This window comes from Bactrocera dorsalis, chromosome 1 (assembly GCF_023373825.1).
Source record: "Bactrocera dorsalis isolate Fly_Bdor chromosome 1, ASM2337382v1, whole genome shotgun sequence".
Lineage (NCBI taxonomy): Eukaryota > Metazoa > Arthropoda > Insecta > Diptera > Tephritidae > Bactrocera > Bactrocera dorsalis.
Window position 1 is genome coordinate 2,027,461 of NC_064303.1, and position 13,608 is coordinate 2,041,068.

A 13,608-nucleotide genomic window follows, 5' to 3' on the forward strand; every position below is an offset into this window, starting at 1 on the left:
TATCGTAATCAGCAATATTTGACCACTATAAGGTATAACTGCCATGCAAACAGATTTATCAAAATCAAATTATTGTATAGAAAACTTTTTTATTTGGCAACGCAACTTCCCGAAATTTGACATGAATCGTTTTCCATGACCTTCCTATTGACACTCGATAGAAAAGAACTTAGGAGCATGGCAGGAATACTAACAGTTCACTGTCTGGTGGCGACACTCGCCCGCAAAGATGGGGCTGTCAGATCGAGAAGACTGCAGGAAATGCCTAGAGCGGGGCACCAGGGAAAGAATGGAGCAACTCTTGTGCCCTTGTCCGCCTCGGCAAGACTATGCTGTAGGCAACTGAGAGAACACTCTGGAGGACGTATCGACAGTGAAGTCACGGAGTATGTTAAAATTCGCGTCAAGCGTAGGCATTCGAAGCGATGATTATTTCTTTTGGACTTAACAAGTAAACTCCATCTGGTATCATCAAAGACCAAACTGGTCTACACGTAGCTTATTGGCCTACCAGATTAACCTGACTTAACATATTTTCCAAGACAATTCTATAATCTCCGAGCATGTAGCTACCATACAAACTGACTGATCAAAATCAAGGTCTTGTATGGAAAAGTTTCTTATTTCACTAGATAGTTTTACAAAATTTGATATGGATTATTTTTAAAGCCAACTGCACAATCTCAAAAAAATTTTTTAACTGATCAAAATAAACTTTTTGTATGGAAAACTTTATAATTTGACAAAATATCTTTAGGAAATTTTTTAGATTAGATTGTCAAAAGCAGCAGTACAATATTCCAACAAATTGTTTAAATCAGACCACTATAATATATAGCTACCATACAAACTGATTGGTTAAAATCGAGAAATTTTTTGAAAACTTTTTTATTTGACAAGTTATTGTGTCGAAATTTAAATCTCAAGGCATTGCAATATCCTCGTATATAAAAATTTTCTTTAAAATCAAATTTTTATTTTTTCTTTTAAGCAATCTCTTTAGAGTGACTGCAAACTTTGTTCTTTCCATTTAATCTACAACTCATACACATTTATACGTTTCTACGATATTCAAACAACATTTCTAAAATATTCAAATAATTTATAAATATATTTTCGACTTTACCTTCATAACTTTGCAAATTTATGTTTCATTCATTATAATTATCTTATTTAAAAACAAATGCAAAAAGATTATTTATGTTTTAATGTTATCCAACAAATCATTGCAGTCTAATATCCACTTTAATAATAATTGCCAATGTTATTGCGCATAACATTTTATGGACTTTTGAGCTCTTTGAAATTGCAACAATTTGAATTGAAATACAATATGAAATATTTATGCTGGAGTATATTTTAATAAACACACATTTATATGTGAATACATTTCCATAACATTTTCCATAACATTGATTGGTATAGTTCGCGATTGCTGTGTAGTTTTCTTTATATATCTTGGGTATTCAACTAAGAGTCAGAAGACAAATGCAAATTGGCATATTAAATTAAACGGTTAGTAAACTATGTAGCCAACGGCTTTGTCCATCGGTGTATATATGATTATTGATCGGTTGAAATGTTGAAGCTTCTAAGTTGTAGGTGAAACAATTTCAGTATAATTCTAATTGGTGGCTTATGGTTTGGTTTACGATGAGCAGTCAATACAGATTTGCATATTTAATTATGTAATTTTTCACATGGGCAATACGAATCCCAAACATTTAATTAGTAAAACTATTTTATTTAATTACAACCATTTTATGTGAAATTAGCGACATGTATGAGTCTTCTTAGCCCCAAACGGTATATGCGGGCGTCATCACCAGTTACAATATCTTCGGTATTCAGCATTGTATGCTTGAAAGGTGCTGACAATGCGCGCCCTCAACTAGAACGCATTCCTTTGTTGTCAGCAGCTTATCTGAGATCATCAAAATTCAAAGATTTAAACATAGAAAAACTGACTCATCCGTTGACTCATCACGAATGATGCAACAAACCAAAAAACTGTTTGGTGAACCAATTTTTGCGGTCTCATTAAAATATTTCGAATTCAAATCAGTTTGAGAAAGAGGATATTTACACTACAGTTTAGCTCTAGCGCTCTTAGCGGCGAATTGGGTTTGTTATAATAGTGGACGCTGGAAGGATATAACGTTATTTACTTTAAAGCAACCTTTGCCAAAATAAAATCTATTTTTTGATAAAGTAAAGTTCGAACTAAAACTCGACATTTCATCACTCAATTAGAATGTATCTATTAGTATGATTTCGATCGCTATCTACATATAATCAACCATAAATTTATGCCACATTGCTGACAGGCCGACAGATAGGCTCCCAACACAGGCAAGTCGCCACGCAGCGCCGCCATCAGTCGCTGGTCGACAACTTTTTGCAACTACATGCATACATACCTACTTCCACTCATCAGACACCGCCACTTGAGGCGCTGCACACACCAAACAAGGCGGCAGGCAGTACGCAGCCGGCATTCAACGGCTTTACCATTTTCGCAATGCCTACAAATTGGGTTAATTACTCGCTTCGTTTGAAAGGGTGCTCCAGCCACATTTGCATTTTCCAACAGCGGCGTTTATAAACTAAACTTTTGTTGTTATTAATTCTAGCATCTCAAATGATTTAAGCGCCAATTTTGGTTGTGACATTTGCGTAAAATGTAATGGTTTTGATTACAATGCACTTGCCATGGCCAATCGCGGCCATATCGAATTGCTATTAGGCGCTAATGTGGTGGCAAGCGCCGCAAACATCGATCTGTCAACCGCTAAACCACACACATGTTCACATCTACATCTTCATCATTCGTCATGCAGCAGTCTTCATTCGTCATTTTAATGCCAACATTTATGGTTTAGCGCTAAGCTATCAATTTACGAGCCAATTTTAGCTTGGCGCTTTGAGAAAATCGTCGGCTTATTGGGCGGTTTAAATACTAGCACAATTATTATAATAAATACTATTATCGTAAATAATTTTGCCGTCTTTAAAGAGTTGCATATTATTTGACGTCATTTATGAGCTGGCGCCGTCGCAAATAATCTGCTAATTAGTGAGTAAAGCTTACACATGTGTCTACGGTGGAAATATACCCACATCATAAGCATTTTTAATGTGTTTAATAATACAAAAGTGTTGTGGACTCATTATTTCTCCATGTTTACAACTTTGAGTCAATTTTCTAGAACAAAGAGAAAACTTAGGCATGTACCCAGCATTCGCATGGGAGTGGCCACAAATGATTCTTTTACATATTGCTTAAGCAGCTGACGACTTCCAAAGCCAAAGAACATCCCTACAGCAAACTACAGTGAGTAGGTGAACCATCCCTCGTCAGGATTGTGCACTGGGTTTGGGACCCGCCACGTAAAAACACCTCCAATGAAGAGCAATAAATAGCCTCGAAAGAGAAACCCCCCTTTGTCGGCTATAACCGCGGAAGCGGTGTCTACGCCGAAGAAGAATACGCATCAAAAACTCTATTTCTGTTTTTACTTTTATGTCCCGATTCTGACAGCTTGTGGCGGTCATATTTGCTAACGGATTTGTGTAAAATTTTGTCAGTGTGTTTAGTACTCTTCAGGGCACTATTTGTTGCAATTCCAGCCGATATGCGGGTTATCGAAAATAGCGTAAACGGATGAAGGTATGCTAACGGAATATAACAAAAAAACTAGAGGAACGATTTTGACCAAATTTTAATACATGTCATTTTGGCGTGATGTCGATTGACATCTCCAAGATATGGAGATATGAGCTTTTCGGAGATAAAGGGTGGACCATCTAACGTTTTAAATTTAAATTATCTATATTTCGACATTGGAAACGTCAAATACCATTCGGAAAGTTTCAGATATTCAGTAAAAAGTCTATAATTTACGAAATGGGTCGCTATTCACTATTCTACAGTTCGCAGATTGGGCAGAAGATCGTTTTATCGAGGATGGTCAATTTTACCGAAAAATCATCTTTTCGGACAAGGCTCATTTCCACCTCGATGGTTACGTTAACAAGCAGAATTGTCGCATTTGGGGCACAGAAAACCCGCACGTAATCGTCGAGAAGCCAATGCACCCAGCACGAATCACTGTATGGTGCGGATTTTGGTCTGGTGGAATCATCGGCCCATTTTTCTTCGAAAATGAAGAAGGAACCGTAACCATCAATGGTGAGCGATATCGCGCAATGTTAAGCGATTTTTCTTCAAGAAAATTGAAGAGGAAGACTTGGACAACATTTGTTTCCAGCAGGACGGCGCTACGTGCCACACAGCAAACGCTACACTCAATCTTTTACGACCTATCTTCGAAATTTAAAATTTTATATGGCCCACCCTATTATAAGCGGAAAAGAGTTTTTACTGACTTTCAATTAGTTATAACCACTTCAGAGAATGATTGCAAGTTCGTTGTTATAATATAATAAACTTTCAGAGTAGCTTCAGCTTTTACTGAAGATTTCTTAAATCAAGAGGTCCTGATCTTCCAGACTTATTAAAGTAGTCTAGGTTAGGACTGTATTCGAAGAAGCTAACATAGGCTTTGTGGATTGATTTCATATATGAAAACGGTATTTAATGTGTTAAGGGTACTACATATCGTCACCTATGTAGAATGCAAAATAAGGTGGCATGAATTAAGTTTACAGACAAAGGAAAAACGATATAGTAGAAACCATTTACTTTGAATCAAAATTTGAGTTTTGGTTATAAATTGGTTATACATTTGTTATGTGTTACATATTGGTTATATCTGACATTGAAAGCTGTAAATTACGTAGGGAATCGTAAGCAATAAAAAACTTAATTTAGATTTCTTTGATGATACGTTGTTTTGTATTTTAGATGACGATATGCAATATTATTGGATACGATTAGTTTAATAAGATTTCGTCTTTCCTTTAAAAGCTGAGTTCTATGAATATTTGAGTTTAGACCTAAACGAGTATATTTTCACAGCATAGGCCTCCTCCAATCGCGAAATTATATATTTAGTACACTTTTCTAAAGCGGAAACATAACCAGACACTTACTTGCTCAACGCACACCAAAAAAGCGAAGAAGCTAAGCCGTAGCGCTTCTAAAGCAAACCAAATAACTAACTATAATTTAAACTGAATATACATTTTAGGCATTTTTTTTCATTTCTCTCTGCACTAACTCATAAGTAATGGAGCTTTTTAACACCTTGGCATTACTAACACCTTCTACGAATGGTCATAGGCATATGCCATCAATTAAACCGAAAGCTTACCGAAAAGAAATTCAACAGCTAGAGCTAAGCTAGTTTTAATAAGCTTGTTTGGCTTATTTATTAGTTAAAATTATGGAGAGGATAACTTAAAAGTGATACAATATAAAGAGCATATGCAAATCAGATCTAAAGCCAATAAGAAAACTTAATTTTTTATTTATAAAAAAGGGTCTATTTTTCAGTAGACTACATTTAGACTTTGTCGAGCTGTGAATATGAAATATAATGCATTTTACTTTGCGCCATAAGTCGTGCAGTGGATTTGGATGAATGAAAAATTAAATGAGCATAAAAATGCTAATTTTTCAGCCTGTTGATACATATGTAAATATTTATATATACGTACATATGCATAGATTCATAATTACTTAAAGCTTTTTCTTTTCATTCACATTCAACTCAATTTATTATATATTTATGTAATATGCATAATTTTGTTAACCGAAATCGTTATAATAATTTAAATAGAAATTAGCTTTGGCCAACTAAATCAATTCAAATTGGTGCAAATACAAAGGTATGCTGCGTGGCCTGCGCCTACACACGGCCGCTTGTTGGCAAACAATATTTAATGGAAAAAAATGAAGGAATTATTATTTAATTGCAGCAATTTTCGTGTTTGTGCCATAAAAAATTAATTTTTTTTAATTTTTTTATGCAATACTAACCATAATATTTGCATATATTTATGATCTTTTATTTTCTTTGTAAAACTAATCCCACAAGCCGCTACGGCAGCCGCCAACTTTTCGATATTCTCTGCTTGATCGCTGTAACATTTTGTACAAACTTGTAAACTAATCTAAATACGACAGCTTATATCGTGCTGAGTGATGGAAATCTGCCGCTCAGATGTGTTATTAAGCACAGCTTAAACTTATTTGCTACAAATATGCGCTCATTGAAAGGTCTGTGAGACTTTTTTCAGTTAGTGAGGTTAGTTGTTATTGAGCTTGGCATATTTTGCCAATTCGCTATGGTGGCTTATGAGTGGTATAGTATTTATATGTATCATAAATATGGGTGTATTTATATATAATTTGTCTAATAGAAATTAAAAAACAAATATTTTTACTTTTCAATCAACAATTTTTCGTAATATTTGTTGCCACTAAGGAAATAACCTGAGGTCCATAAAAGAATTTTAGTTCGAAGTCGCCTTTAAAGACGGGGTATCATCAGTTTGAGAGTCATTGCAGACAACATTTTCTAATAATTTCAAAATATCAAAATCAGCGCCTCATATCTAAGTCCTAAGCATTTAGTAAAACACTCAAAATAAAAACGATTATTATAGTTTTAAGGTAACCATTCCATCTATTTGTTTGTTCAGAGGACACAATAGATCATAGACCGCAGTGGCATACCTCAAATAATTTTTTCTATCATCCACCTATTTGCTACTAAAAATGTTACTATAGGAATTTTTAACTGATTCTTTATTCTATAAAATACCCACTTTTATATCTGAAACACATTTCAGTAAACAATATTTGCACAGATGCAACCAAGCGTCAGACTTCACATATTTCTAACCGCTTACTTACATAATAAATGCCACAATAGGAACATATTCATTGATATTCATGCAATGTGTTGCATTTGTATGCTTTCGTCTGTATTTTGTATTTATTTACAAAGTGCAACATACTTTATAATAAACTAATTGTTGAGCGTTAACTGTATTTTGTTGAACATTCATCGAACAAAAGGACCAGTAGGAAAAAGTGAACGCAAATACATGTTCTCACATTCACTTGAAAAGCCCACCAGTCGAACAGTGCTACTTATTTTCAAACTAAAAATTGCTCTAGATCAAGGAAATGAATATATAAAAAGAGAACCGTTAACTTTGGCTACATTTAAGTTATAATAATCTTTACAGTCTCATTTTTAATAACTTTACAAGGTATAAAAGGATGTTTATCTGAATTTTGATCGGCCAGTTTATATAAGCTATAGTATTCAAATCTGAACAATAAACTCAGAGTGTAGAATTTTATTGGATAAAATTGTGTATGGAATTTCGTGAAAATAATAATAATACTAAAATAGTTTTCTATACAAAAACTCGATTTTGATCCTTCCGTTTGTATGGCAGTTTCAGGCTATAGTGGTCCCATCAGAACAATTTGTTCGAAGCTTATAGCGTTACCTTGAATAATAATCATTACCAAGTTTCGCGAAGTTAATTTCTCAAAAGACAAAGATTTCCATACAAAAACTTGATTTTGTTCGATGAAAGCAGCTTGTATGACAGATATATCCTATAGTAGTCCGACCTAAAAAAAATCTTTGGAGATTACACTATTGCTTTAAGCAATAATTAGTGCCACATTTCGTAAAGATGTCTCATCAATTGAAAAAGTTTTCCATACAAAAACTTAATTTTGATTGATCAATTTGTATGATATGCTATAGTGAACCGATATCAGCGATTTCGACAAATTAGCAACTACTTGGGGAGAAAAGGACGTTTCAAAATTTTCAGATCGTTACACAAAAAAGTAAGGGACCAGATAGCGTATATACGGCCGGACAGACGGACACACATGACTAAATCGCCCCTATGCAGCATTTAAAAAAATCAGAGCTCTCAAGGATATTTCAAAACGGAAAATTTTTAAGAAGTACTACACACTGCAAAAACAACTTTTTACAAATAAAAAAAAATTGCGAAAAAAATTCCTCATCGCCGTACAATTTTCTGTCGGGTATCTTCTGCACTATATTCGAACGCTCTGGCATTTAAGTGCGTGTAACGCACGAGTACGAACATGCACACACACACACACTGATAAACGCACTTGACGTTCTCATTGTTGCAATTTATCTTTTCGATAGCAAAAACATGACAACAATAAATACAATAACAATGCAAAGCGTTGTGCATAAAGGGAGCATATAAATAATCGTAACATAATTGCCAATAAGGTGGAACAAATTTCAATTAACTGCTGACATGTCTGCTACTGACAATGTCAGACCAAACAGAAACAACAACAAACTTTGCGATGATGAAAATAATATTTTGGAAAAGAACACACACATTCCCATGCATTCAAGAAACCGCCAGACGCCATGAAGTAAAGAAGTTGAAAGTTGTAGTAAATGGTGCGAAGAACTGCGAATTTATGTTAAATATTCGCAAAAAAAATAAATAATATAAAAATATAAAATTCTGTTAAATTTAAATTTTTTTTTCAAATATTAAAAAAAAGTTTATAACATTTTTTTTTATCTTAAAAAAAAAAATTTATGAAAATTTCGTGTTTTCATTTTTTGATTTTCACGACCAAAACCAAAATAAAAATGGAGGACATTTTTTTTTTATTTTTTTCAGGTATTATTTTACTTGATATAAGGTGGTTAATGTGAAAATTATTTCCTTAAGAGCCTGTGTATCTCAGCTTTTCACTTTGTGTTAATATTTCCGCAAACAAAAAACTAACAAAAAATTATGTATAAGAAATATGTTTAATTTTTCCCATACAAAAGATGGCTAACATTAAGATTGGTAGATTGTTTTAAGACTCCAAAAGCCAGAAAAGTTCCATGTTTTTTTGCATTTTGCACTCTTTGTCCTCAACTTCAATTCCATATTCTTTAAACTTCTTAAACAAACTATATTTTCCAGCATTTAAATTATATATAAAATTTTCGATCGCAGCCCAGTTCTAAACTATCACTTAATTCTTTCCACACGCTTTGCTTTCCAATTGTCACTTCACCACAAAACCGCAAAACACATTTATTTCAATTGAGTTAGACTCTTCCTCAATCAAATCACTGTCTAATCAAATCAAATCAATCAACACACATCATCTTCATAAATTCTAATACACAGTTCTGTATAAAAATCAGTCACATGAACTCTCGCTCGCGCTTAGTTTTGCTCAGAAGAATAGCTTCGGAACTGCACCAACGCCGCCGCGCCAACACAAACACTACAAAGTTTCGAAATTACCGCCAAAATAAATTTGCTTTTCAAAAAAATACTCTCCAAATACACGCCCGTTCGATTCCGCACAGTGAAAAACACACACGTCCAGCACGCGCTAGTCTCGTTTTGATATTGAAACTGAAAATCGCTTGCTTCTACGAACTAGCCAATCTAGTCGACTTAGCGGCTGAGCGTCAGCGGAAGAGAACATTTAGCCGTGCGGCAGACTGGCAAACGGCGCAGTCGTTGCTATCACTGCCAAGCTGATTGCCCGCAGCGGACAGACGTTTAACAACTTTTGCACACCTTCGCGCCTCGCTGCCGCAGCGCTGGCGGAGCGTAGCCAAGCGTTCGATTTTTGGTTTACGCACACGACGCACACACAATCAGTTCACTTGATCACTCGTTCAGTCGGCCGCGCGCTCGGTGTCTCAATTTGGCGGTAGGGAGTAAATGAAGCTCTAATGCTTGTCTAATGGAGGCATCTTATAGGCGGCTGCTTATTTTTTTGAGCGCGTATCGACAAAAACAATAAAATATACCCTTAGCTGTCCGCTGACTCAACACTGATGTTTCCACTTGTTGTTAGAGTCGCCAAGTGAAAATTTTCTTTTTTTAAAATTTATCATCTTTCTTTTTTGAGAATTTGTAGACAAGTTGCTATTTTTTTTATAAAAAATTTTAAATATGACTGAAATTCATAATGGAAAATCGAAGTCCATCGCAAGCGGTGATATTAAACATAAAATCTCGGCTGCTTGTCACATGTTACTACTTCAGTGGAACTTGATATAAATCTTTATGTTGCGATATTCACTTATCCATCCCTTATTTGTCCTTATGTGTAAACCCTTGTTCCAGAGTAATTATACTAATCTCCAAACAACTTCCAAGTAACTTCCAGCAACTGTTGAGTAAACTCTGATCCTTCTTCGAGCGTAGTCCTTTCTATTTTTATTACATTTGAAACCGTGGAAATGAGAACACTACAGGGTTCGTCCGGAAAGTAATAGGACTCATTTTCTTTCGCGGCGACAGTACTTCGGAACGTGCGCGCACCAACTGGATTCGATAGAGGGCGTTCCTAGCTAACGAACGAACGGCTGCTCAGTTGTCTCTCAGCACTTGGACAGTCAGTACAAAAATTTTCGCGCGACCTGATTCTATGAGTGGTATAAGCCGAAAATGCAGCGTTCGTTAGAGAAGAGGTACGCGATTAAGTTCTGTGTTAAAATCGGTGAATCTGCCACAGAGACGTTTGATATGATCAAGCAACTTTACCTATATGTTGCTTTAGCAAAAAGTGGTGTGTTTCGGTGGCACCAGGCCTTTTTAGAAGTCCGGGAAGAGGACGCTGATGAAGACCGGAAGATTGAGCAAATACAAAGTGAAAACGATGCTCATTGTCTTTTTTGACATCAAAGGCATCGTCCACCATGAATTTGTTCTTCCTGGACAAACCGTCAAACGAAGGATCAATCGGGTCCGACAAGACATCGCAGCCTTTTTTGTGAACAGATACCTAACCAAGGACGGCATCCCAATGCTTCCGCAGCCGCCCTACAACCCAGATGTGTTTTTTTTTTGTTTCCTTGCCTGAAAATGCGGATGAAAGGCAAGCATTTTGAGATGACAGAGGGGATCCAAGCAGCTGTACCTCGGCTCTCAAGGCTAAAAAATTTATCTATATTTGCTTTACAAAAATCCATAAGCTTCTTATTAATGGTAACGCCCTTAACCTACTAGGTTACGAAGGCTACATACACCCATACATATGTCCACATAAGTAAAGGGTGATTTTTTAAGAGCTTGATAACTTTTTTTAAAAAAAAAACGCATAAAATTTGCAAAATCTCATCGGTTCTTTATTTGAAACGTTAGATTGGTTCATGACATTTACTTTTTGAAGATAATTTCATTTAAATGACCGGCCCGAATTTCTTCGGAAATGTTGTCTTCCAAAGCTGGAATAGTTGCTGGCTTATTTCTGTAGACTTTAGACTTGACGTAGCCCCACAAAAAATAGTCTAAAGGCGTTAAATCGCATGATCTTGGTGGCCAACTTACGGGTCCATTTCTTGAGATGAATTGTTGTCCGAAGTTTTCCCTCAAAATGGCCATAGAATCGCGAGCTGTGTGGCATGTAGCGCCATCTTGTTGAAACCACATGTCAACCAAGTTCAGTTCTTCCATTTTTGGCAACAAAAAGTTTGTTAGCATCGAACGATAGCGATCGCCATTCACCGTAACGTTGCGTCCAACAGCATCTTTGAAAAAATACGGTCCAATGATTCCACCAGCGTACAAACCACACCAAACAGTGCATTTTTCGGGATGATTTTGCTTATTTACGTAGCCATTCAACCAGAAATGAGCCTCATCGCTGAACAAAACACGCGCGCGAAACACATTTCGAACCGAACACTGATTTTGGTAATAAAATTCAATGATTTGCAAGCGTTGCTCGTTAGTAAGTCTATTCATGATGAAATGTCAAAGCATACTGAGCATCTTTCTCTTTGACACCATGTCTGAAATCCCACGTGATCTGTCAAATACTAATGCATGAAAATCCTAACCTCAAAAAAATCACCCGTTATAACTCATCGGTAGAGTCCATTATGCGTAAGAATGCCGCAGTTACACATTTTGTGGTTTGGTGACTCACAGTTTTTATTAACAGAACACCAAACACATGTATCTTAAATAAAAAAAATAAAATTATTTAGCAAAAAAAAAAATATTTTTCACCATCGTTTGCGGTTTAAACCGGCCTGGTATATATATTTTTCTAGTTGATTAACAATTATACTGGGGGTGGACTGGTCTCATTAAAATTTTTAAATAATTAGTTAAACTAAACTATTGATAGCTGAGCATAGAAAAAACATAAGAACTTTGTAGTGAATTCTAATTCACTAGTTCAGAAAAACGAATCCCGTTGCTATTTAGACTCTGAGCCATCAAAGAAACTTCGTCCAATTCAGTGCTTGATGGTTTTCTTAAACATAATAAATTATGTCATATAAATAGAATACGAGTATATCTTTATTTTTTGACCGGATTCATCCTCATTTCAAGCAAAGTTCCTCTTACAGACACATAAGTAGCAGCAGTTTGCAAGCAAACAGAAACTCCCACGATGGTGTCGCACATCTGAAGAGTTAAAAGAACTCATAAACCACAAGAAAAACAAAGAAACAACCACCGATTTGCAACCACAACAACAACAACAAAATTCTACTTTTTCATGTATTTATGTGCGCATCCACTTAAGGCAGCCGAACGCGAGTGAATAAGCAGCAGAGCCAACATAAAACCTCATAAAATTGCTGCACTGACTTTTGTCGATAAGAATTTGAAGGTGAAGAAATAATTAACAGGGCATGAAAGCGAAAGCTACTTGTGGTTATGTGTGGTTTACTAAATGGCATGCATAAGTACATAAGTTTGTGTGAACTGAATGTACGTATATGTTATCACAAAGAGATGGAAGCCGGCACTTAATGAAATGCGGTGTCGATGCTGGGAATAAGGCAGCAGAGAACAAAAGTTTATGGGGCAGATGACTAAATTATTTTCAGAAGCTGATACTCTAGGTGAACCAAGCAAAAATATATATTTTTATGTATAAAATATGTAGATATTAATTAGTTATAATGGATTATATATTTTATTATATTTGCTAGAGGGATTTGTGTCGTAAAGGAATAAAATTTATATTCTTACTATTCATTTTTTGGATTTTTCATTGATTTTTAACTTATTAACCTTACAAAAATACAAAAAAAAAATTAAAACTTTCAAAATTAGCACGCGATGAAGTGAGGCTGCGACTCCTTGCTGAAACGAAGGGAAATCGAACCATTTCTGAAGAGGATGATAACAGGAGACGAAAAGTGGATCAAATACAACAATAATGTGTGGAAAAGATCATGGTCCAAGCGTGTCATAACTCAACAAATGGTCACAAAGCCAGAATTGACGCCTCGAAAGGTTATGCTGAGTGTTTAGTGGGATTGGAAAGGAATCACCCACTATGAGCTGCTCCAGCCTGGTCGAACGATTGATTCTATATTTTACTGACAAGATATGATGAGATTGGAGCAAGCAATCGGAAAAAACGGACGGAACTGATCAACAGAAAGGGCTTCGTCTTCCATCAGGACAACGCTAGATCACACACGTCTTTGATGACTCGGCAAAAACTGGAAAAGCATGGCTGAGAAGTCTTGATGCATCCAATATATAGCCCTGATCTTGCACCATCCGAGTACTATTTGTTTCGGTCAATGCAGAACTCCTTTAATGAAGTAAAGTTGACTTCAAGAGAAGCCTATTAAAATTACTTATCGCAGTTTTTTGCCGAGAAACCAGAAAAGTTTTACC

At 35.5% G+C, this 13,608-nt stretch overlaps 1 protein-coding gene across 2 annotated transcripts in view; it reads right to left on the reverse strand.

Moving 5' to 3' along the window:
• The window catches only part of LOC105232314 (thrombospondin type-1 domain-containing protein 4), a 37,965-nt gene that overhangs the window by 19,984 nt on the left and 4,373 nt on the right, over nucleotides 1-13,608 (reverse strand). The window contains exon 1 of one of the 2 annotated variants that reach the window (XM_049456796.1): nucleotides 9,244-9,401. The exons of the other annotated variant lie outside the window; for it this stretch is intronic. The gene's annotated coding sequence lies outside the window, so the exon portion shown is untranslated. Of the gene's footprint in view, nucleotides 1-9,243; nucleotides 9,402-13,608 lie in introns of those variants that run through there. 2 annotated transcript variants of the gene reach the window in all.